Raw genomic sequence first — 24,031 nt, forward strand, 5'->3', positions numbered from 1 at the left:
TTTACCCACTGAAATTAAGTAGCAGCAAACTAATTGTCAGTGGGACTTAGACTCGTAAGTCATTTAGGCGTTTTTTAAAATTTTACCTCAGATGCCTAAATTTAGGCACCAATTCTCATTTGCAGAAGTCCTGAACATCCCCAATTCCATTTGACGTAATGCTTACACCATTGTTGCTTATATGAAATTGTAGTTTCTCTTGCAAGGTTTAGATGGAAACTGGCACTGCTACCGAACTTGAGATTGATCTAAAACTGGCAGCTAAATTCTAGCACTCGGTGATTAACTTGTGTTCAATGTGCGGCATTTTTGGTTCTCCACTTGGTGGGAAAATATTTGTACCCTTGTTTTGTGTAGAAAAAAACATCAGAATGCGTTGAACTTTAAAAGGGGAAAAGACAATTTGTACTAGTGGACTGGAATGCAGTACTACAAAGAGATTGTTTCACTAAAATTAACCTTGACATTGGGTTGTGATCCTCCTCCAGGACTGATCCCACTGGAACTCCATTGTAAATGGGACTAGTTAGCCACTCATGAATTAAACTGCAGAGCAATACCAGCAAGCTCTCTAGTGCCAAGATTTTCCCACCAAAATGTGAATATTGTGCTGTCCAACACACTGCTGAACAATGCAAGCTCATATAAAGTCTGTCATTTCATCAATGGAAAATGATATGCTCCAGCCTTGTTATCCCAAATGGAGTTTCCCATACACTTTAATCCACACTGGTTAAGATAAAACAATAAGATAGGTTTATTAACTACAGAAAGAAAAGAAAGTTTTTAAGTGGCTACAGGTAATGAGGCATAAAAGTTAGGATTGGTTACAAAAGAAATAAGATAAAACACACACTAATTGCCTAACTTAACAAGCTAAGTGAACTTAAAAGCAAAAGGGTTTTCTCACCATAAACTTACAGCAGTCTGTACTGGCTGAAAAGTCCCCCCCCCCATTCAGTTCTTTATGCATCATTGATGTCATGAGCAGAGATGAAGAAGGAGAGGAGTGAGGTCAAGCATTTTTCTCCCCTCTTTCTAATTCAATTTCTTGAGCTAGAAATATCTTTGCTGAGTCATGGTAACCAAACAGTCTCTTGTGGACATGAGGTTTCAACTGTCCTTGTGATGAAATGTAAATTTCTTGTTCATGCCTTCCCCCTGCCAGAAAATGGCTTCTTAACTAAGTGATAGCCCACTTGACTTTGGTGATACCTATCTTGAGGTGCCAGTGTTCTTTGTCTCCGAAGAATTGGCTTAGGCCTGCCTTTCTAACTCTGGAACATGTGATAGCAATGTTATACAGTAGAAATTTATAACTTTACATACAATGTTGATGCACATATTTTGCCAGGACAATAATGTTCAGCAGATTATGAGTTTTCAAATGATACTTCACAAGGCATGCTTTGTACAAACGGTGAACATGGGGTACAGACTGTCACAACATCATTCTGGTGACAAGATTAACACATAGGTAAGATATACAATATACTTCTCTTTATCTGAATGGCCTGGAAACATCTGAAACTTTCAGATAACCGGATGTTCGGCAAAACAGAAGTGCTATTTTGAGCTGCAGTTTTGCTGATATAGAAATACAGGGAACAAAAGGAGTAATGCTGATGTTTGCCTAATAGTTGGTTCTTTAGTAATGAGTAAAAATCCAACTTTATTGACTTTATTAAAACTCCAAAATGATATCAAACCATTCTAGACATAATTTGATTCTGAATTATTTAGCTTTTTTAAAAAATACTGACTAATCACAGTCTGTAGTTTGTGAGCATTTCTTTTTTGTTCGGCCTTCTAATGTAGGTATGCAACAGTAGAATCTGTAAGCTTTCTGCATCAGTCACTGAGAGGTTAGCTGAGAAGTTACTAACGGGTGATTACTAACATAGGGGTATATGGAGGGGACACTGTGGATTCAAATAACTAGGATTTTCAGATAAAAGGAATTCAGACACATGGAATTATACTGAATGTGGTTATCATAGAGGTAGTGTCACCCCTGTAGCTTTTCTACAGTACAACATTGCTTTTTTCCTTAATATATATAATTTTAAAAGGCTTTAGTATAAAGATTCATATGGATTGATACAGCCATTTCTGGAAGCAGATCAAAATGAAGGCCCAAAATACTTATTAAACAAAACAAGGTACCAGATTACTTAACACAAAACTCTCTACTATGAAAGAAAAGTAGGAGTACTGTTGTAGCCGTGTCAGTCCCAGGCTATTAGAGAGACAAAGTGCATAAGGTAATACATTTTATTGGTCCAGCTTCTGTTGGTGAGAGAGACAAGCTTTTGAGCTTACAATTACACTGACTCAGGCTGGTCTCAGAGCCTGGGTTCCAGCCTGTGCCTGAATGTCTACACTGCAATTTTTGGCCCTACAAGCCCAAGTTGGTTTACCCAGACTCTGAGATTTGCTGCGGTGGGCCTTTTTTTTTTTTACAGTGTAGACATACCCTTAGTCTCTCTGTGTCTTGCTACCCCATCATGTAACATGGTGATAATAGCATTTCTTTTCACCCCACTTTTTTGTCTGTCTTATCTATGTAGATTATAAACTCTCTGGAGCAGGGACTGTCAGGGTCTTCCTCCTGATGCGCGCACACAAAAAAATCTGTGCTTTATACATGTATTTCTACAGACGCCCTCTGACTGCACCCATATGTGCTAGCTGAGTACAATGATTGTGAATCGTGCCCTCTCCAAAAGCCAGTTAGTGCTAACTGAGCTCACCTCAGGCTCGAGTCAAACATGGCTAAGCTGGAAAAAGAAAAGAAAAGCTTACTGGACTCACATGCCATAGGTTTTTTGCAAGCTTGACAGCTCTAACAAACAAACAGTTCTGATGTCCTTGAAACGGCACCAGGTCAGTTGTCATTTTTATGTTGCAATCTACGTCACTAAGAGAGGTTTGAGTTTTGTCCTCGACAATAAAATTATCCTTCACTCAGAGTTACAAACTCAGTATCATTTTCAGTGAAAGAAGTGTTCTCTCAGTAGGCAAACAAGTTCATTTCAGTGCTGGTTTCTGTTCTTGTATTGGACTGGATTTGGGCATGTAGCTAGAGGCAGATTGTGCTACCCTCTGCCTCCCAGCAGTCCCTGGTTGCACAATCTGTGATACCCCTTTAGGGTACAGAACAATTCCCCCCCCCCAGTTCACTCTCCAACCAACTTGCTACAGCTAGTTCCCTCTTCCTTTCCAGTGACTTGCTGCTCGGGTGAGCAACTGAGTAGCAGCCTTTGCACTCCTTCAAGCACAGGGACACCAATTCTGGGCGACCTTTATGTGGGTTACGCAAGGATGGAAAGACTCTTGACTCCCTCCCCGCCACTGCACAGCTGCATTCCAGGGAGCCCTCGTCTAGTCATAAATCGAAATAGAAATTGAAAGCAGATGTCAAGCGGTAAGAGATAGTGTAATACATAAATAATCTAAGCCCTAGATGCCTGAATAATCATTGCATGGCCTGGGGTATATTTATGGCCAGCAAGCATGAGTCAGCTCTCCGTTGTCTTTCTTGGGCCAGGGACCTGTGTTGGAGAACTCTCTCCCACATGTGATACTTCATGGGTTGCTTCTAGGGCCTGGTTATTGAATCAGGATTACCCCGACTCTTTTTGATTTGGACCCTCTCCTTTGTTTTGATTTGATTTCCTTTTTGGTATCTTAACTCCTTGTCTTTCCTGGTTTTTGTTTTAATAGAGAGTTGCTCTCTTTTGTTTGGTGAGTGGTTTGCCTTAATGATACGGGGGCTTGCTCTTTTGCCATTTCCTTTTTCGGCTGGCTGGTGGTCTTTCCAGGTGGTTCTTATTTATTTATTTATTTATTATTGTAATAGTGTTAATTTACTGTACTGTCACTTTGTGCATATTCACACAGTAGGCACCTTCTACATGCATTCAATTAACTAAGTACATTTAACTGTGGCTCTGGGTACTCAGATATTAGTGATGACAAGTATGGCATAAATACAAAGGTACTGGAGGTTACTTTAAAGGGAAAAATTACAGTTTTACAAAAGGACATACATGTCTTAAAACTAAATCAAACCTTTTCACAAAGGATTATTTATGTTTCACACGTGTTCCTTAGCACATAGAGATGTTTTTCTCAACAGGAGGGAATTGTGTCTCAGTGTCGTCTGCTCTCTGTCCATACGCATGTATATATATATATATATCCCATTTTGCTGCTGTCAGGCAAAATACACCGTCATTGTTCCAGGTACGTCATGAAGTTCCATTGTGATTCCTGTGGAATGTCAGAATGAGAACAGAAGTAGAGGCAGCTCAGAAGCTGGACCAGAAAAACAGCTATGAAGGGTTGAATAGGAGTTATGCATTGCCCATGGGCAAATGAATAAAACATTCTGTTCCCATTAAAGCTAATTGGATTTATGCTGACACAACCAAGGGACAATGCACTCCCAACTGGTAGAAACTATATGCTCACAAAAAACTTATGCCGACAAACATTTTTTAACGTTTTTTTCTTTTAAAACTATACAGTCAGCTTATGAACAGCCACGTCTTGGGGTTTCTACCCATAAATATGAGAGTAGTGACTAAAAAACCAAAAGGACTCTTCTAATACCATGTGGAAATAGATATAAGCAAGGTTCTGTTGTATATCATCTGTGCTCTAGTAAAATACTAGCTAATGTTATCAGTATAGAAGCCTGTTAATGCCATTGCAGCCACACATCTCAGTCTGTGACCCCGCAAGTACAGCTGGCTGGAAAAATGGGGGTTTCCCCCTAGAAAATGTGAATGAAAATATTTTTGGTTTTCACTGTAATAGCAGAAAATTTTGATTTTTCAATTAAAAAACCAAACAAACCAAAAACAAAATCTGCACCCAAAGAATAAATAAATAAATTAAATTAAATTAGCCAAAACCTGCCAAAAGCCTAAAAAAGATTTTGCTTTCCGACAAAAAAAAATTCAGTTTGGGGGGTTTTGGTTTTCTAATGAAACATTTCCCAGAAGTTTTGTCAAATTTGTATTTAAAGAGTATGTGTAATAAAGTAACATCCCCTACTCACGTCAGAGACACTCACAATTAGGGATGAGCAAACTCATTTTGCCTAATTTCCAACCTACTCAAACATTCTGAGTTGTAATTTTCATCTCAGACTTGGACATTAAATGGCTCATGCTCTGCTTAGGAGAGGACCTGTGAAAGGAGCAGAGAGAGGAAACAAAACACCAAGAAAACAGGGTGAAAAGCGGAGCAGAGAGTGGGCAGAATGAGAGTGCACTGTAAGGAGATTGAAAAAAGGAGCAATATGAGAGAGAAAACTCTAATGAAGGAAGAGATACCTAATACACCAGAGAGGATTGGCTCCTTGGCCCCTTCTTTGGTTGCTTTGTAGGGAGTGGGGGTTTCTGGGATTGATCTAAGGGACACAGGGTCAAATTGGCCCCCGAAACCTGGGGGGATTGGTGGATGCCAAAGGTGCTTAAAGCCAACATTGCCCTGCTCTCCTCAACTGTGGCAAGTGGAGCTCTGGTGCAGATGAAGATCTAGTCCAGAGCATACTAAACAGACCATAGGCTGCCCTTTAATTTAAAAAAATATATTTAATCTTTCTTGAAAAAGTACACATCTGGATTTAAAGTAAGATGTTTTTGAGAACACCACAAACCCCCGAAGTATATTGCAGATTCACAAAATATCAAACACCACAAGGCTTTCTCATCTCTTCCTACAGTACACTTACTGCCTCTCACTAAGGAGATGTCAACACTGCTTAGGGGCTGTTTAACTGCAGTGTAGATGTTTGGGCTTGGGTTGCAACCCAGGCTCTGGGACCCAGGATCCTAAAGCTGGGGCTGCAGTTCAAGCTCAGATGTCTACACTCCAGTTAAACAGCCCCTTAGTCCGAGCCCTTTAGTCTGAGTCAGCCACAGGTTTTTAATTGCAGTGTAGACACATCCTGACAGACCCCTGGCCTGTGGAGATTGGTGTTAAACCTTTAACCCAGGGCTTTAGTATGGTTCAAGTGGTGCATGGGGCTTTGTGTGGACTCTGCTATAGGGTGAATTTGACCTTTAGGGCTTGATTCTGAGACATGCCAACTACTTGCAACTCCCAATTAAATAGGTAAGTAGTTAAGTAGGTAGGTAGATATTACTGGAAAGCAAAATCCTATCCAGTGGAAATTAACAGTCATCATGTATGACCCTTTCTTTTTCTTTCCAAGAAAAGCTTTCTTAACTGAGCTGCTGAAGTTGGAAATTAAATGCTCCTTACTCCTTTCCATGTAATTTCCATCTTGTGCTCTTTGTTTTCTAGCACACTGCCAAAACTATATTGCCCTTAGGATTATTTTTTTTCCAGTGATTTTACTCTTACAGATGTGAATGAAAACGACAAATTGGCCTGGTGGGAAATGTTCTGAGAAATAATCAAAGGGAGGAGTCTAAAAAGAAACAAGGCATGGTGATCTGTTCCCATGCACCTGCTGCTTTCCCACCACGTGAGCCACTTGAGCTGGAATTGCAAAACAGGCAAATGAGAAAATGAAGCCGCAGAAAGCAAAGAACTATGATACTTCAGAGATTGCTGGTAATATTGTATATATTATAGAGTACTTGCGTGACACATCGAAAGTGTTGCTCACAAATGAAATTACCGTCTCTGGAGGTTCTCTTTAAGAGCAGTAGTAAATGTTGGATAATATCCTAACAGCAAGTTGCATCTCAGCCAGCCAAAAACACCAGAGAAGGTTGGCCAAAGACAATACATTTTGTCCTGCAAAGATTCTTCTTTATTTACATGGCAGCTGCTGGAGGCATTGGCTCTTAATGGGCTTTGAGATGCATATAATAGGTACCAAGTGTTTGGTCAGGTGTTTCAAACGGTGTAAAGAACTTAGGTTCACCTGTTTCACAATATGTTTGTAGAAGTACTGTGCTCAGTGGTAAACAGCACTTATTTTATACTGAAAAATGTCACACTAAAATGTTCCATTGACTAATATTAGTTCCCACAAAAATTATGGGGACAGGTTGTAAACCCAAGACCTGGCCAACTTTTGACATTTTTATTTAGAAGAAAATTGAGTAGCACCTGGTCCCCCAAAAGTTTTCCATCCACATTGGCTATTAGATAAGACCTTTCCATTTGGATGTGGACTTCATTGCAGTTATGTAGCACTTTGTCACTAGTTTACTCTGATGTACACTACAGACAGTACAGTCTATAACTGAAGACAATTTAGAAATTGTACCTAGTTGAGAATGGGCTAGTTCATCAGTGTGACGTTGTGCAGTCTATATGGTTTTATAAAAACTTGATAATAAGTCAATATAATGTAACTGAGATAGTTTTAGAGAAAATACGGTAATAAGTGAATGTAAGTAACTGGGATATGCCTCATGCAAAAGGTCTCTTGTAAGGTATCATTCCAAAGCTTATAATCTACTGAGTGTGATCATCTGATTTGTATAAATGTACCACTCTTGTATCTAAAACTAGAAATATAAAATGTAACTCTGAGGGCCTATTGTAATTGTGTAAAGTGTGGACCATTAATGATGGTTTGGAATCTTGATGACTCCCATTGTCTGCAGATGGCTGTATTTACCTGTGAGTCTTCCTGTATATGTGTGTGCTGGCAAGTGAGTAATGAAGTCTTGCAGTGACATGTGATCATGTCACCTGAACTGGAATCCATCTTTAACCTGGTGCTTTTCCAGTGAGGGGGGGTGGAAACCCAGAGAGACAAAGAGTTCCCGCCTTATGCAAAAGATATATAAAGGGGGGAAGAGAACAGAGAGTGAGAGAAGCCATCATGAAGAATCCCCTAGCTACCACCTGAGCTGCAACAAGAGCTGTACCAGGGGTAGGGTGACCAGACAGCAAGTGTGAAAAATCGGGACAGAGAGTGGGGGGTAATAGGAGTCTATATAAGAAAAAGACCCCAAAATCGGGACTGTCCCTATAAAATCGGGACATCTGGTCACCCTAACCAGGGGAAAGAATTGTGCCCAGGCCTGGAAGGTGTCCAGTCTGAGAAAAACTTACTGAAACATCTCTGAGGGTGAGATTATCTGTATTTAGTTTGATTAGGCATAGATTTGCGCATTTTATTTTATTTTGCTTGGTGACTTACTTTGTTCTGTCTGTTACTACTTTGAACCACTTAAATGCTACTGTCTGTATTTAATAAAATCACTTTTTATTTAGTAATTTACTCAGAGTATGTATTAATACCTGGGGGAGCAAACAACTGTGCATATCTCTCTATCAGTGTTATAGAGGGCGAACAATTTATGAGTTTGCCCTGCATAAGCTTTATGCAGGGTAAAACGGATTTATCTGGGTTTAGACCCCATTGGGAGTTGGGCATCTGAGTGCTAAAGACAAGCACACTACTGTGAGCTGTTTTCAGGTAAACTTGCAGCTTTGGGACAAGTGATTCAGACCCTGGGTCAGTGTTGGCGCCAGACGGGAGTGTCTGGCTCAGCAAGTCAGGGTGCTGGAGTCCTGAGCTGGCAGGGAAAACAGGAGCAGGGGTAGTCTTTGCACATCGGGTGGCAGCTCCCAAGGGGGTTTCTGTGATCCAACCCGTCACAATCAGCCCATTTGCTTTGTGGAGCTCTTCACTAAGAGTAAATTGTACTTGGTTTCTATGATCTGCAATGGCTACCAGTATAACTCAAAATGTAGGTTTTGGCCTATAAAACTGTATAGCTTAGGTCCTCACTACCTAAAAGATTGTGTTGTTCCTTGGTGATATCACCACAGTTGTAATTAGCTTAAGTACTTGAACTAACAGCAACTTGGTGGCAGGACATTTTTAGGGAGGGCATTTGACTCTAGCTTTACTCCCCCAGCTGATGTATCAGAGCCAGATTTGTTGACTTCATGGCACATTGCTTGGCCTATGTTTACACAGGCTTTTTAACTGATGGGATATAAGAGGGGTTGCATTTCTTTTATTTATGTGGACAGAGTTTGGTGGTCTTCTGCTTGCACTGCACCAATTTTCCAAATCACTGTTTAACTATTGTTTTAATTATTAGGCATCCACTAAGAGATTGTTTTTATTAGCAAATTTATTAACTGAAATAAATTAAGAGTCACGGTATCAGGACACTTGATCCACATATTCTGGCCAAATTCCAGCACAGGTAATTACATTATACCTACCTAAATTCCCCCTGCACTTTCAATTGGACAAAGAAAGAACAGGGGTAATTATGATTTATGTGGCAATTCTTGAACCAGACTATTATTTAGCATTGCTATATATTCTTTAATATTGTTTGCTTTTCACAGCGGGGACAGACAGACTGATCAATCATCTGGATGAAAGGTGCTAGATAATGTATTTTTATTGTTATTATCATCATCATCAACCACCTTCTCTTCATTAAACAACTGAAGTGTTTATGAAAAGTACTATATGTTCACAGCCCTGGATACTGAAATCCTCTACTGACATCCTCTGTAAAGTGCTTCACAATTTACTGATGAAAAGCACTGAAGAAGAGCTAACTAGTACTATTATTACTTATTCACAGGATAGTACAGCACAGGCAGCATTAGCGCAAACTCCTCCACGCTACCCCACCAATGTGTCTCAACCCTGACAACTACTTCATTATCCATGCCCATTTAGTCCTTTGACCCTTTAACTCAAGTGCCGAAATGGAGGACCAGTTACCACCAGCTGTGATTATATTTTTCTGTGATGTGAACATATGTCTTTAAGTAGCTAGACTGACAACACTAACTCATTTTACATAGCCTATCACACAGCCATCAATATAATATATGGGTGAAAGCCTCCATATCTCATTACCAATCACTAATGTTCCAGTCTTCATATGTAAATCATAGGATCACATCTAGCATAACATACAGCTCAAGTTTATGAATGGCATTTTTGATCTCTCTTTTTTTTTTAACCCAGACTACAGTGAATTGTCATTTTTAGATATGATCACAAGTTAAGGAAGGGGCTGTCCGCCCTCTCTAAGAGAGATGTTCATGATGTGCACCAGCAATGGACTTCCTGGGCTTCACCAACCAGGAAGAACATGGGTCAAGTCACACGTTGTAGCCCGAAGTTCTCTCAACACCTCCAGCATCTCAGTGAGTGATACCAACTGAAGCTCTAACACAGGGCTGGCTGCAGGGCTGGGCAATCATGGCAGTTGCCCTGGATGTCAACTTCTGGGGGTGCCAAATCAGCCTCTGGGAGAACATCACCTCACTCAACTGTTTTGGTTTGGTTTTTTGCTCAGCTGAAAACATTTTCCACCTTGGGTGACAAAATGCCTAGGGCCAGCCCTTCGCTAACAAAGTTTTCACCTACATCCCATAACCTTACTCCTTCTACATGGAAGCAGATAGTTTGCCCCTCATCCAATCAATGTTATCCACAAAATAACACAACATTTCTGCACAGTAGAAGAGCCTCACAATACTTGCTGAGCAAAGGCAATCTGGATTAATCAGACTATGTGCAATCTGGAGCTGATCTACTCGCTGAATTTTTGTGGAAACTGTGGTAGAGAAAAAAGAAACCTCTTCCTTGACTCCCACACAGCCACAGCATAAAATAATCTCCATCCATCCATCCATATATACACACACACACACACTTTATAAACATATTTATTTACAATTCAATATGAAATTAATATGAATTTTGGCATACAAGAATGATGAGACAAGACGGGTACCTCACCTACCACTTCCAGTTGCCTATTTAGGTTATTTGCAGCTATAAGTTCTAAATCATTCAGAAATGAAAGATGTTTTGTAGGTTTATATAGGCTCTGAACTTCTTCCCACAAAGTGAGGTGGAGAAATAACTCTCCAAGGGGAAAGTCACAAATGAGCTATGAAAGTTACACATGGTCAGGGATACGTTTTGTATCTCATACAAACACGCATCAGGCCTGTTTAATAAAGGATTTGTGCAGTTGGAAAAGGTGATGTAACACCTATAGAAGAAATGGTCTATTTTTACAGTTTGGAACAGTTGTAATTTACCTCACCACACTCATAGCATTAATTCAATTGTTCAAGGTTTCAAAATTGCCAAAGTCTCAGCCACAGGGCTCTCAGTTCCATTCACATTTAAAAAAAAAACTGACATTGATTTCACATAGTCTGCTAGCACTGGCCATCCCAACCTGAACGAGCAAAGTACAGCAAGCATGTTAATGATTAACTTATATTAACTGCATTTGAATATATCTTCCTATATCAGGTCAAAAAGGTGCCACCTGTGGGTCATTCCTGCTCAAATATACTAACGTCCTCTGGTGAATACATCACCCCACTGTATTGAGCCATACACATTTGTCTTTGAATGGCTTCAGTGAGCCATGTATTGCTGACCTTGCTGACTCTACCCCCATGATCTGGGCTCTACCGAAGGTGTTTGCCTGTGTGGCCACACAGTCTTGCCTGGTGGCCCAGTGCTGTCCTCAGCAAGTACTGCTCAACAGAGCCTGTGTATCTGCAGAGCAAGAACACTGATCTGAGGTCTCTGCTGCAGTCTCAGACCAAAGAGGTGCCAAGGAAGCCCAGATCAGCATGACAGCTCCCTCTCTGCATAAAACTTCAAACGTAGTAGGCAGAACCCTCCGTCTCACAGCCTGACCTGAGAGAGGGAGGAAGATGAAGATAGAGGATATAAGAAGTTTTCACTTGAAATTAGATGACGCTTTCTAACCATTGGAGTGAAGTTCTAGAACAGCCTTCCAAGGGGAGCGGTGGGAGCAAAAAAACCTAACTGGATTCAAGACTGAGCTTGATAAGTTTATGGAGGGGATGATAAGACAAGACCGCCCACAATGGCATGTAGCCAATCTGCAACTGCTAGTAGCAAATATCGTCAATGGCCAGTGATGGGACCTAGATGGGGAGGGCTCTGAGCTATTACAGAGAAGTCTTTCCCAGGTGTCTGGCTGGTGGGTCATGCTGATGTGCTCAAGGTCCAACTGTATTTTTGGGGTCGGGAAGGAATTTTCCCCGATGATTTGGGGACAAAAATCCCCAACTGCTGGAGACAGGACACTAGCTGGGGAGGGCTCTGAGTTACTACAGATAATTTTTTCCCAAATATCTGCCTGGCGGGTCTTGCCCACATGCTCAGGGTCTAACTGATCGCCACATTTGGGGTTGGGAAGGAATTTTCTCCCAAGCCAGATTGGCAGAGACCATGGGGGTTTTTCGCCTTCCTCTGCAGGATGGGGCACTTGCAGGTTTAAATTAAATGGTGGATTTGCTGTAACCTGAAATCTTTAAATCATGATTTGGGGACTTCAGTAACTCAGCCAGAGGTTAGGGGTCCATTACTGGAGTGGTTGGGCGAAGTTCTGTGGCTGGAGATGTACAGGAGATCAGATTAGATGGTCATGATGGGCCGTTCTGGCCTTAAAGTCTCTGAGTCTTTGAGCTAATCTCCTAGGCTTGAGGTAGTGGGGTGCAAGGATTCTGGCACAGCTCCCCCTCTTCAGGGTTTGTCTGAGTGAAAATCCCCCTAGGGCTGAGGGGAGGAGTCTGTGTGAACAAATAAACATAGAAATTACATGACGCCTGTTGCACTATTTTAGCATAGTAAAATGCAGTTTTTCCATATACCATAACACAAACATATGTAAGGTTCTGATCTTCTACAAAGTTAGCAGTTGGATGAGCTGTGATTTTACACTTTTTCAAACAGCAAAGTATTATTGTCATGTTTACATATAATAGCTTTGAAAATATAACACAGCACATTCCATCTCCAGGTTTTCTTCTGAGTATTGTCCATATCGATCCCCCATCTTGTGACAAGCGTACACCATTGGTTTCAAGTCGGAATTCAAGAATGCAGTGTTAATACTCAGCGAACTCTCAATGCCTTCTTGTCAGCAAAGAGCTAGAGCTGGTTAAAATAGTGGACAGGAAAAAATCTTGGAAATATTTTTTTTTAAACTTGAGTGAAAACTTTTTTTAGGAAAATAAACAACAAATCTGTGAAACTTTTGACTAGCTCAAGGAAGAACCTTCTTTTATGCATTGGTCAGCTGTTAGCTAGTTTGTTCCTATTTTAGTGGCTGTTAGGATTTGTTGTCTTAATATTGGTTATGTATTGGTATCACTAGTCTGTGGGTTGAACTGGTTCCCCTATCTGGTTCAAAGAAAGCTGAGTTCAGCTAGCAGCCATTCTTTTGGCTCCAGCTCGTCCTATTGTCTAGGCTGTTACATATGGCAGACTGCAGTAAGGAACTGTAGTTGAAATAAAGTACATTATATGTTGGAAAGATACTGTTTACAGATTGGCAGGCTCAGTTTCTGCAGTGCTTGGGTGAAGACCACCCACCAAGATATATCTCCTGTGGCTGGATAAATCCTTACAGGCTAAACTGCCTATAACTGTAGGGCACAGCTGGGTTTCATAAGAGCTGTTTTGGATACCAACTCTGCAGTTACTTACCTGTCAAATGACAAAATTTAAGAGATTCATAGATCAGGATTCTCTGTGCAATCTCAATGTCAAAAGAGGATAAGGTTCTTCTTTAGGGGTATGGAAGTCATGGCTTCCTGTACCTACATGACAATGTTTGCCAGACATCAAAGTAAATCATTTCAAGCTTGATTAAGGATCGTGTACAGTCCTCAGCATGACTGCATGGAGTCTCTGTGATCGTGCCTCAGAAGATTCAGGACCTTAGTTGTGTGCATAAAGCTCAAGAATGCCTGCAAGGGAGTACCATTTATCTCTTCTTCACCATCAGCTGTGATAGGAATAGATACTTCCAACATAGCTTTCTGGGGAGTGCACCTCAGCAATTGTATGATCCAGGGTCTCTACAAACCCAAAGAACTAATGCTTCACATAAATGTCTGGGGGGCTGAGGACAATTTCATTGACTTTCAACACTCTCTTCCCTCATAACAAGAGAGGACTTTGCAGACAAATCCATGGAGAAATCTTTTGTATTATGTTAACCAACAGGAGAAAGTCAGTCTCAACCACTCTGTAGGAGGATGTCAGGTACCAGGAATAATGTAATCAGCTTCAAATCATTCCTCTGGTCCTTCATTTTCCCAATAAGGATGACATGCTGGCAGACAATTCATGCTGGAAATATAATACCCAGCATGAGTGGCCTTCAAGGACTTTGTGCTCCAAATATGGGCGTGAAAGAGGCCATGAAATAGGACCATGAAAGAGAATATAAGGTACCTTCAGTTCTGCTCCTGATATGGCAGAGATCTGGGCTCCCTAATGCATATCTTCCTTCTGAACCAGAGTCAAGAATTTTACTCTCCCTACCACGCTTCTTTTAGGGTCACCATGAGGACCAACAGGAGAAAGTTCAGGTGACATAAAATAGCTCCAACTTTGGGCACTTCAGTTTTGATTCTCAGATGTCCTTGCCTCAGCACTGGAACCTCCAGCAATACTTTCAATTCTGCCAGATCAGTGGTTCCCAGACTTGGTTCACGGCTTGTCCAGGGTAAGCCCCTGGCAGGCCGCGAGATGCTTTGTTTACCTGAGTGTCCACAGGTATGGCCGCTCGCAGCTCCCAGTGGCCCCGGGTCACCATTCCCAGCCAATGGGAGCTTACAGCAAGAGCAGGCATAGATTCTCCATCCAGACCTGAAATCACTGAAACTGGTATATTGATACTGGCTCACTGATCAGTTCAGATTATGATGATTCCCTGAAAATTCAACAAATATTTCTGGAGGGCTTGAAGACTCCAACAACAAAGACCACTGGAAGAGGTTTTCATTGTGGAATTCTCAGAAGGTCAGGGGCCCATTGGCTTCACATTTTCTTAAAATGTGGACTATTTGTTAGCTTTCAAACAATCCAGGTATCTCAGTGCCAGCACAGTTCATCTGCCAACCATATCAGTTTATCATCCTCATGTACAAAGTTCTTCATTCAGCATACATCCTACTTCCAACTTCCAGTCACAGTTGCCATCTTTCACGTGGTAAATAAGCACCCCGACTTTCACAATAAGCCAAAAATGAAGCTAACTCCGTTTCAAAACAAGGCCAAAACAAGCCAGTCCCTAAGAACCCCAACACTCTGTGACTAGATCCCCCAGTGTGCAGTCTGGGACTGTGGTGGGCCCACTGTGCACCCCTGACTCTTTCCCCCACTTACCCCTGCTTGCTGGGAGCCGATCAAAAAAAAGAAGCAACAAGCTACAAGCCAAACAAGCAACAAGCTACAAGCCAAAACTAGCCAACAAGCAACTCACAAGCCAATTAAGCCAAAAACAAGCCCAGTTTCTGTGTTTTTTCCCCCGCAGGTTTGGCATGTCTGCTTTCAATCCCAGTTCTGATATTGATTCTTTCTGGTGCCTTGGGCAAGTCACCCGTTTCACTGCTTCTGTTTTTCCATTGGAGGCATGGGGATAATAAGATTTACATCTTACTTCACAAGCAGATTGTGAAGACTCATTAGCTTAGGTAATTTAAATGCTTTGAAGATTCAATATGCATATAAGTGCTAAGTATGAATGTACTTATCATTGTAATTATTATGCTTCTATATGTATGACTGTTATCAAAAAGCATGATCATGTTATATATAATGAACGTAATGCCATATTTGGAAATGTTTCAACCACTACACTTTTGCTGGCTATAATAAACCTCTCCTAGCCTCATTCTGTAGTTTCCATTTCAATATGATGCTTTGTTTTAACCTAGCATTTTAAAAAGTCTGACATCTGCTCATGAAGCTAATTTCTATTTTAGTCTTTCCCTGTAATGAATCCTGGAACGAATATCAGCTAGTGTAACATTTTGTATCGCCATAAACACCATTTAAAATGCACTTGTTTTAGGAGGCTTTTTATTTGAACTGCTGCTGCTCACATGGGGGTCTTCCTTAGTTAAACACTTCATGACCCAAGAAGTCTTTGCAGATGGTGTGAGCTCATTCCCATTCTGTGTTTGGGTTTGGTGTTGTTTCCATAGGATCTAAAGATGAACTGATGTTAAGAAGCAAGTGTCATGCTCAAACCTTTGGGAAGTTGGAAAGGAAGATTTTCGTGATATTTATAAATCTTTCAGAAACATTCTGAAGTTATACATAACTGCCTTGGCCGCATTTGGTGCTAATAGGAAATTAATCACTAATTAGTTCAGCTAATTTCAATTTTTAATGGAACCAAGAATGGGTTTATTTTTTCACTACGGGTCTGAATGAATCACAACAATCAGGAAACCTAACAGAACTTGGGCCAGATGGTGTGACTTGGTGTAGCTCCACTAAATCCAGCAGAACGACACCGGTTTACACAGGGTGAGGATCTGATCCCTGATCTATAATTTGCCATTTGTAAAATCCATGCCTACCATTAATGGGAGCGAAAGATATGAAAGAACTGGTAGGCCAACCAGGATCCTCCCATAGTGTAGGCTAAGGTGTTCCATCCATCTAATTTTAACTGACCCACACAATGATGTCTCAAAAAGAAGAACAGGAGTACTTGTGGCACCTTAGAGACTAACAAATTTATTAGAGCATAAGCTTTCGTGGACTACAGCCCACTTCCACGGCTGTTACTCTGAATGATGTCTCAGTCACTCCCCTTTTGAGACAATACCACAGTCTAATATGTCTCACTACTTCTGTCAGTGTAACTGCCTCCCAAAGTGCCAGTGACTCTACAGAGGAAGATACAGGTGACATTACCTCATAATTTCTAATAACACCTATCTGGTGTTATGGAAGCTGAACATTTTAGTATAACTCATGGATGAGAGTGTTCTTGAATTGACTGCCATTTCTTTTTCACTTTGCAGGGCACAGCAGGTATCAGAATTCTCCAAGGCTGTATAAACATATGCCACTGAAGAGTTGGAGACAAACATACTGGCATACTACAGAGGCAACACTTCTATTCTTGTAATTAATTAACTCTTAGCATGGGGTTGTCGTGAATTCAGTATTATATAAATCTTGCAGGCAGTACCAATTAATGGTGACACATTTTACTTTTACCAATGAATGGTGTCACTTTTTCAAGTGACAGCTCTAGTGAAATGTGAAATGCAAGCAAATAGCAACATTTCTGCAGTGCAGTCACAGCATTCTAGAAGGCTGAGTAACCACATCTTCTATATTTACATTTTGCTTAAAATTTAACTTTCTTTTAGTTGTGCTTGGCTTTTCTTGTTAATTATCATTACTAGTCATTAGTATTGTGGTAGTGTCTTGAAGTCCCAGGCACGCACCATTGTTCTAGACTCTGTGCACACATATATTAATAAAAGGCAGTCCCTGTCCCCAAACAGCTTACAATCTAACCTGTTTGTTTTTGTGAGTGAGTGTATATTCACATATGTATGGATATTGGGGTGATCCTTATCTAATCAGCTAGCCACCCAATACAGTTTGGTGGACCTATTCAATTTGTTATTACTGTTCTTTTCAACAAACCCATTCCGCCGAGGTAGGGGAAAACATAAAAAAAGAGAAAATATATTTACAAAGTCTCATAGACTCATAGACTCATAGAATTTAAGGTCAGAAGGGACCATTATGATCATCTGGTCTGACCCCCTGCATGCTGCAGGCCGCAAGACCCTTCCCTGGACTCTGCCGTTGAAGTCCCCAATCCTGTGTTTTAGTGACTTCAATCGGCTGAGACCCTCCTGCTAGTGATCCCTGCCCCATGCTGCGGAGGAAGGCGAAAAACCTCCAGAGGCTCAGCCAATCTACCCTGGAGGAAAATTCCTTCCCGACCCCAAATATGGCGATCAGTAATACCCCGAGCATATAGGCAAGAGTCTCTAGCCTGACCCTTGTTGGCCATTATGCTATTCACGTACTATTGCTTGGTTTTCCTTGGCTACTATGTTTTACCATTAAACCATTCCCTCCATAAACTTATCCAACTTAATCTTAAAACCAGACAGGTCCGTCGCTCCCACCGTTTCCCTCGGAAGGCCGTTCCAATATTTCACCCCTCTGACGGTCAGAAACCTTCGTCTAATTTCAAGCCTGAACTTCCCCCCGGCCAGTTTATATCCATTCGTTCTCGTGTCCACATTAGTACTAAGCTGGAATAATTCCTCTCCCTCCCTTGTATTAACCCCTCTGATATATTTGAAGATAGCAATCATATCCCCCCTCAGCCTTCGCTTTGTCAGACTAAACAACCCAAGCTCCTCTAATCTCTTTTCATACGACAGGTTTTCCATTCCTCTGATCATCTTAGTCGCCCTTCTCTGCACCCGTTCCAGTTTGAGTTCATCTTTTTTAAACATGGGAGACCAGAACTGCACACAGTACTCCAAATGAGGTCTCACCAGCGCCTTATACAACGGAAGCAGGACCTCCCTATCCCTACTAGATATACCTCGCCTAATACATCCCAAGACCGCATTGGCTTTTTTCACCGCCACATCACATTGTCGACTCATAGTCATCCTGCGGTCCACAAGGACCCCTAGGTCCTTCTCCTCTTCCATTACTTCTAACCAATGCATCCCCATCTTGTAACTAAAATTGTTATTATTCATCCCCAAGTGCATCACCTTACACTTTTCACTATTAAATTTCATCCTATTTCTGATACTCCAATTCACAAGCTCATTCAAGTCTCCCTGCAGAATATCCCTATCCTCCTCCGAGTTTGCAACTCCTCCCACCTTCGTATCATCCGCAAACTTTATCAGCCCACTCTTGCAATCGGTCCCGAGGTCAGTTATAAATAGATTAAATAAAATGGGTCCCAAAACCGAACCTTGAGGCACTCCACTAGTAACCTCCCTCCAACCCGACAATTCACCCTTTAATACGACCCGCTGCATTCTCCCCATTAACCAATTCCTTGTCCACCTCTGGATTTTCATATCGATCCCCATGTTTTTCATTTTAACCAATAATTCCTCATGGGGTACTGTATCAAACGCTTTACTGAAATCCAGGTATATTAGGTCCACCGCATTTCCCTTATCTAATAAGTCTGTTACTTTCTCAAAGAAGGAGATCAGATTCGTTTGGCACGATCTGCCCTTCGTAAAACCATGCTGTAATTTATCGCATTTGCCATTAACCTCAAGGTCCTCAACTAGTTTCTCTTTCAGAATCTTCTCCAGCACCTTGCACACTACTGATGTTAAACTAACAGGCCTATAGTTACCCGGGTCATTTTTTTTCCCTTTCTTGAAAATAGGAACCACATTGGCTATTCTCCAGTCTAATGGGACCACCCCCGACTTTACAGATTCATTAAATATAGTCGCTAATGGGCCTGCTATTTCCCGCGCCAATTCCTTCAATATTCTCGGATGAAGATCGTCCGGTCCACCCGACTTAGTCCCATTAAGGCGTTCTAGTTTTGTTTCTACCTCGGATGCTGTAATCCCCCATCCTGTATGCCCCTCTGTAACGGTGCTAGTATCCCTAATACCTTCACTGGCCTCATTAAACACCGATGCAAAATATTCATTGAGATATTGCGCCATGCCTAGATTATCTTTAATCTCCTCTCCGACTATAGTCTTCAGCGGTCCCACTTCTTCTTTCTTTGCTTTCTTCCTATTTATATGGCTGTAAAACCTCTTGCTATTGCTTTTAATTCCCCTTGCTAAGTCCAACTCTACACGGCCTTTGGCCTTTCTCACTCTATCTCTACATTCTCTGACTTCACTAAGATAAGTTTCCTTACTGATCCCTCCCCTCTTCCACTCTTTGTACACTTTCTGTTTTTTCCTAATCGCCCCTTTCAGTCGGTCGCTCATCCAGCTCAGTCTAAATCTCTTGCTTAGTAATCTTTTTCCCTTTTTGGGGATACAGGCCTCTGACAGCTCATGCATCTTTAATTTAGAGTAATCCCAGGCTTCTTCTGCCTTTAGATCCCTTAATACGTTTGCCCAATCCACTTCCCTTACCAGTCCCCTTAATTTGTTAAAATTGGCCTTTTTAAAATTATAAACCATAGTCTTTGACTTAATTCTGGTACTCCTTCCATTTAGTTTAAACCGAATTAGCTCATGATCACTGGAGCCCAAGTTGTCCCCCACTACCACTTCCTCAACAAGGTCCTCACTACTTACCAGAATCAAATCTAAAATGGCCTCCCCCCTCGTCGGCTCAGCTACCGCTTGATAAAGGAATTGATCAGCAAGGACATCTAGGAACATCTGAGTCCTATTATTGCTACTAGCGTTTGTTCCCCAATCTATATCCGGGAAGTTAAAGTCCCCCATAATTACACAGTTTCTATTAGTATTTACTTCCCTTAATACATTAAATAGTTCCTTATCCATATCCTGGGTCGATCCCGGCGGTCTATAGCACACCCCAAGCACTATCCCCGGAGAGGCTCTAGTAGTCCTTTTACCCAGCTTGAGTATTGCCCAGACGGACTCCGTGTTATCTATTCCATCCACTATTATTTCTTTACAGCTTATTTCACTATTGACATACAATGCCACCCCCCCACCTTTACCTTTATCCCGGTCTTTCCTAAACAGCGCATACCCCTCCATACCTGCGTTCCAGTCGTGACCGCCATTCCACCACGTTTCAGTTATTCCTACGATATCCGGTTTCAATTCTCGGACCAAGAGCTCCAATTCCTCCATTTTATTACCTAGGCTTCTCGCATTGGTGTACAAACACCCTAATGTATGTCGTTTAGCCTGTCTCCCATTAGTAGCACTGTATGTTGCGGGCCTCTTTGTGTTCGTCCCCCCTGTCCTTCCTATGTCCAATCTCATCTCCCTGGCTATGTCTCCTCTTATTACACTCAGCTTTTCAATACTGGAAACTGGCGTGGAGATTAACTGTGCATCTCCCAACCAACTCCCCAAACTTCCTAGTTTAAAGCTCTTTTGATAAGATGAGCCAGCCTCCCTCCCAGAAGTCTATTTCCTTCTCTACTCAGGTGAAGCCCATCCCGCGAGAACAGGTGTCTGTCCCCGAAAGCCTCCCAGTGGCCATACATCCCAAAGCCCTCCTTATAGCACCACTCCCTTAGCCAACTATTTATCCTCACAATCCTATCAGCCCTTTGCTGCCCTTCCCTCGGAACAGGCAGAATCCCACTAAAGATAACCTGAGCCTCTATCTCCTTGAGAGTCTTCCCCAACCTGGCATAATCTCCCTTGATTCTCTCTAACGAGAACCTAGCCGTGTCATTCGTTCCTACATGAAGGATTATCAAGGGGTTCTTACCTGCTCCTTTTAGGATCCTTTTCAACCGCAGGTCCACATCGCGTATCTTTGCGCCCGGTAGACAGCACACCCTTCTGTTCTCCGGGTCCGCCCTGGTCACAGGCCTGTCCAATCTCCTCAGTAAAGAGTCTCCAATTACATACACCTGCCGTTGCCTGGCAACAGTGCGATCTAGTAATCTAGTCTCTGATCCCTCTAGTCCTGACCTGTGTCTGTTCCTATCTTCTCTTATGCTCCCCCTTATGCCTTCCTCTATCCTCTGGTGGCCCATAATTGGTGCTGTCTCCATCAACTCCTCCCCCCTCTCTCTCGGACTAGCCGCTCTTCTCTTCTTCCTCACCCTCCCAGCTTCAGTCACCACCTGCTGCCCCTCTACCTCGTTATCCAAACACTCAAACCTATTCCTGAGTTCTATTCCCCCCTCACTGGCCCTCCTTTTCCTTGGCCTGCTTCTCACAGTCACATGCTTCCACTTCCCTTGTTCTCCCCCTTCCATTCCCCTCTCGCTGTCATCTACTACTGCCTCCTTCTGCACCCTAGAGCCTTCCCCTTCAGCCCTGCCTTGCATATCCTCCATCAGCTGCTCAAACCCCCGCCTAAAATCCACCAGGGTCTCTACCTGCATCTCCAGCCCCTTAATCTTTTCCTCCAGTAACACTATAAGGCGACACTTCATACACACATACCTTTGTTCCTGGTCTCCTGCTAGGACTATATACATACCACAGCTTCCGCATGCAGCCATCTGCATTCTGTCTGCTGCTGCTGCTGCTTGGCTCATGGCTGCTGCAGTCTCTGCCCACAGCACCTGGGGAAACAGGGCACACACCACACCACACCCCACCCTCCTGCCTCCCCCTTTACCTCCCCCTGCAAACTCCCTCTCAAACTCCCCTGTTAGCCGCCCTGTTTGCTGCCTCCGGTGCCGCTTCAACATTTTTCCTTCTCTCATCCTTTCCCTCTCTCTATATTTTGCATTAAGGGGTAAGGAGAAACCTACAATATACAGTATCTACATTTTTCCTGGGTTGGCAAAAAAAAAAATGCACTGCATATTAGATGCACGTACTGAATAGAAAACGGTCAGCCCTCAGTTTGGAGGGAGGTGAACTGATTTTAAAGTTCTGCCTACATGTAAAGTTTGGGTGGTGGCATTCACTCAACAATGGTTAAAGCACAATAGTTACACATCTCTGTTTTCTGTGGAAAAGTGCATATGCAAGCGTATCAGCATTTAACTCAATGACTTGTCCAGACTGCTTCCATTCATCAATAACAACACTGAGCCAAAAGTTTCAGGTCCATGGGAGTTGTTCGAGCTTAGTACATCTGAAAATAAGGCCAATTATTTGGGTTCCCAAGTAAAGATTTAGGGCTGAGATTTTCAAAGCTGCACATGGGATCTGAATGCCCCGTTCCCATGAATGTTAATCCCTAGGCACTCAACCTTAGGCACCAATGTTTGAAAATGTGTATAATCATATTATTGCAAGCCTTTCTTGTATTTCATCTGATTGCAGTAGCCTTATGCTGTATATTTCAACAAGAGTTGCCATGGTTTATCCCCTATGGATAATGATACACATTATTGCACTGTGATTATATTTTATGATTCCTATAGATTGCATTTTCTATACAATTCTCTTGCTCTTACTTTCCTTCCGTTTTATGATGTGCAAACAGACTTAAAAGTTTAAATCTCATCCATAACCTCTTTACGGTCTGAACAAAGATCTCTACTTTTCAGTGTGTAGTCAACTTGTTATTTATTTAAAAATAAGAAAAAAGGTAATTACTTCTGCTCCCACTGAGGACTGACTTCGGTGGGGGCATCACTGGGCCCTTTAATATCAATATAAAGAGAAAGAACACAAGTGTTATCCTATAAACATTAGTAAATATATAGAATCATAGAAGATCAGGGTTATATATTATATCAAAATGCAAGGGGGGAAATATATATATATTAACCCTGCTCAGTGATCAATTTACAGTTCTACATCTTGTGACCCTGAAGAATTAGGTATGAAGGCCAAAAATTTAAATAATGGGGGTGAAATCATGGTCCCATTGCAGACAATGGTAGTTTTGCCATTGACTTCAATGGGGTCAGGATTTCACCCTGAGTGTCTAAAGTTAAGTTACTAAGTCAGTGTTTCGCAAACTGGGGACACTGCTTCTGTAGGGAAAGCCCCTGGCGGGCCGGGCTGGTTTGTTAACCTGCCCCGTCCGCAGGTCCGGCCGATCGCGGCTCCCACTGGCTGCGGTTCGCCGCTGCAGGCCAATGGGGGCTGCTGGAAGCGGTGGCCAATAAGTCCCTGGGCCCGTGCCAATTCCATTGGCTTGGAGCAGCAAACCATGGCCAGTGGGAGCCGCGATTGGCGGGACCTGCGGACGGGACAGGTAAACAAACCGGCCCGGCCTGCCAGGGGCTTTCCCTGAACAAGCGGCAACCCCAGTTTGAGAAACACTGTACTAAGTTCATATTTAGGCACTGAAATAAGTGGGCTGATTTTCAAACTGGCCAGTGGGCTGATTTTCAAACTGACTTCAGTAGGAGTTGTGAGTACTTAGCTCTCCTGAAAAAAAGCAAACCTTATTAAGTATTATTATTTAAAATGCCTAAATATGGACTTAGAAACCTAACTTTAGACACCATTTAAAAAAAAATCTACCATTGCTGAGTGGTGCTGCCAGGAGCAATGAACTAGCAGACTGTCTGAGTCACGGCAGGAGTGACAGGGTCAGGGCAGCGGGGGTGAGGACTGTTGAACGCTGTTTTTTCCTGAGAGACTTGGAAAATATCATACCCCAGAAGGGGAAACCACTTAG

At 42.1% G+C, this 24,031-nt stretch overlaps 1 long non-coding RNA gene across 3 annotated transcripts in view; it reads right to left on the minus strand.

Annotated features, from left to right (window-relative positions):
- Positions 1–2,317: 2,317 nt before the first annotated feature.
- The window catches only part of LOC117872590, a 29,973-nt gene continuing 8,259 nt past the window's right edge, over positions 2,318–24,031 (minus strand). The window contains exons 2-4 of one of the 3 annotated variants that reach the window (XR_004644526.1): positions 5,084–5,199; positions 4,075–4,275; positions 2,318–2,780 (exon numbers count right to left, since the gene is read on the minus strand). This is a non-coding gene — a long non-coding RNA (uncharacterized LOC117872590). Of the gene's footprint in view, positions 4,276–5,068; positions 5,200–24,031 lie in introns of all 3 variants that reach the window. The other 2 variants (XR_004644524.1, XR_004644525.1) reach the window with 2 other exon arrangements.

This window comes from Trachemys scripta, chromosome 2 (assembly GCF_013100865.1).
Source record: "Trachemys scripta elegans isolate TJP31775 chromosome 2, CAS_Tse_1.0, whole genome shotgun sequence".
NCBI classification, from domain to species: domain Eukaryota; kingdom Metazoa; phylum Chordata; order Testudines; family Emydidae; genus Trachemys; species Trachemys scripta.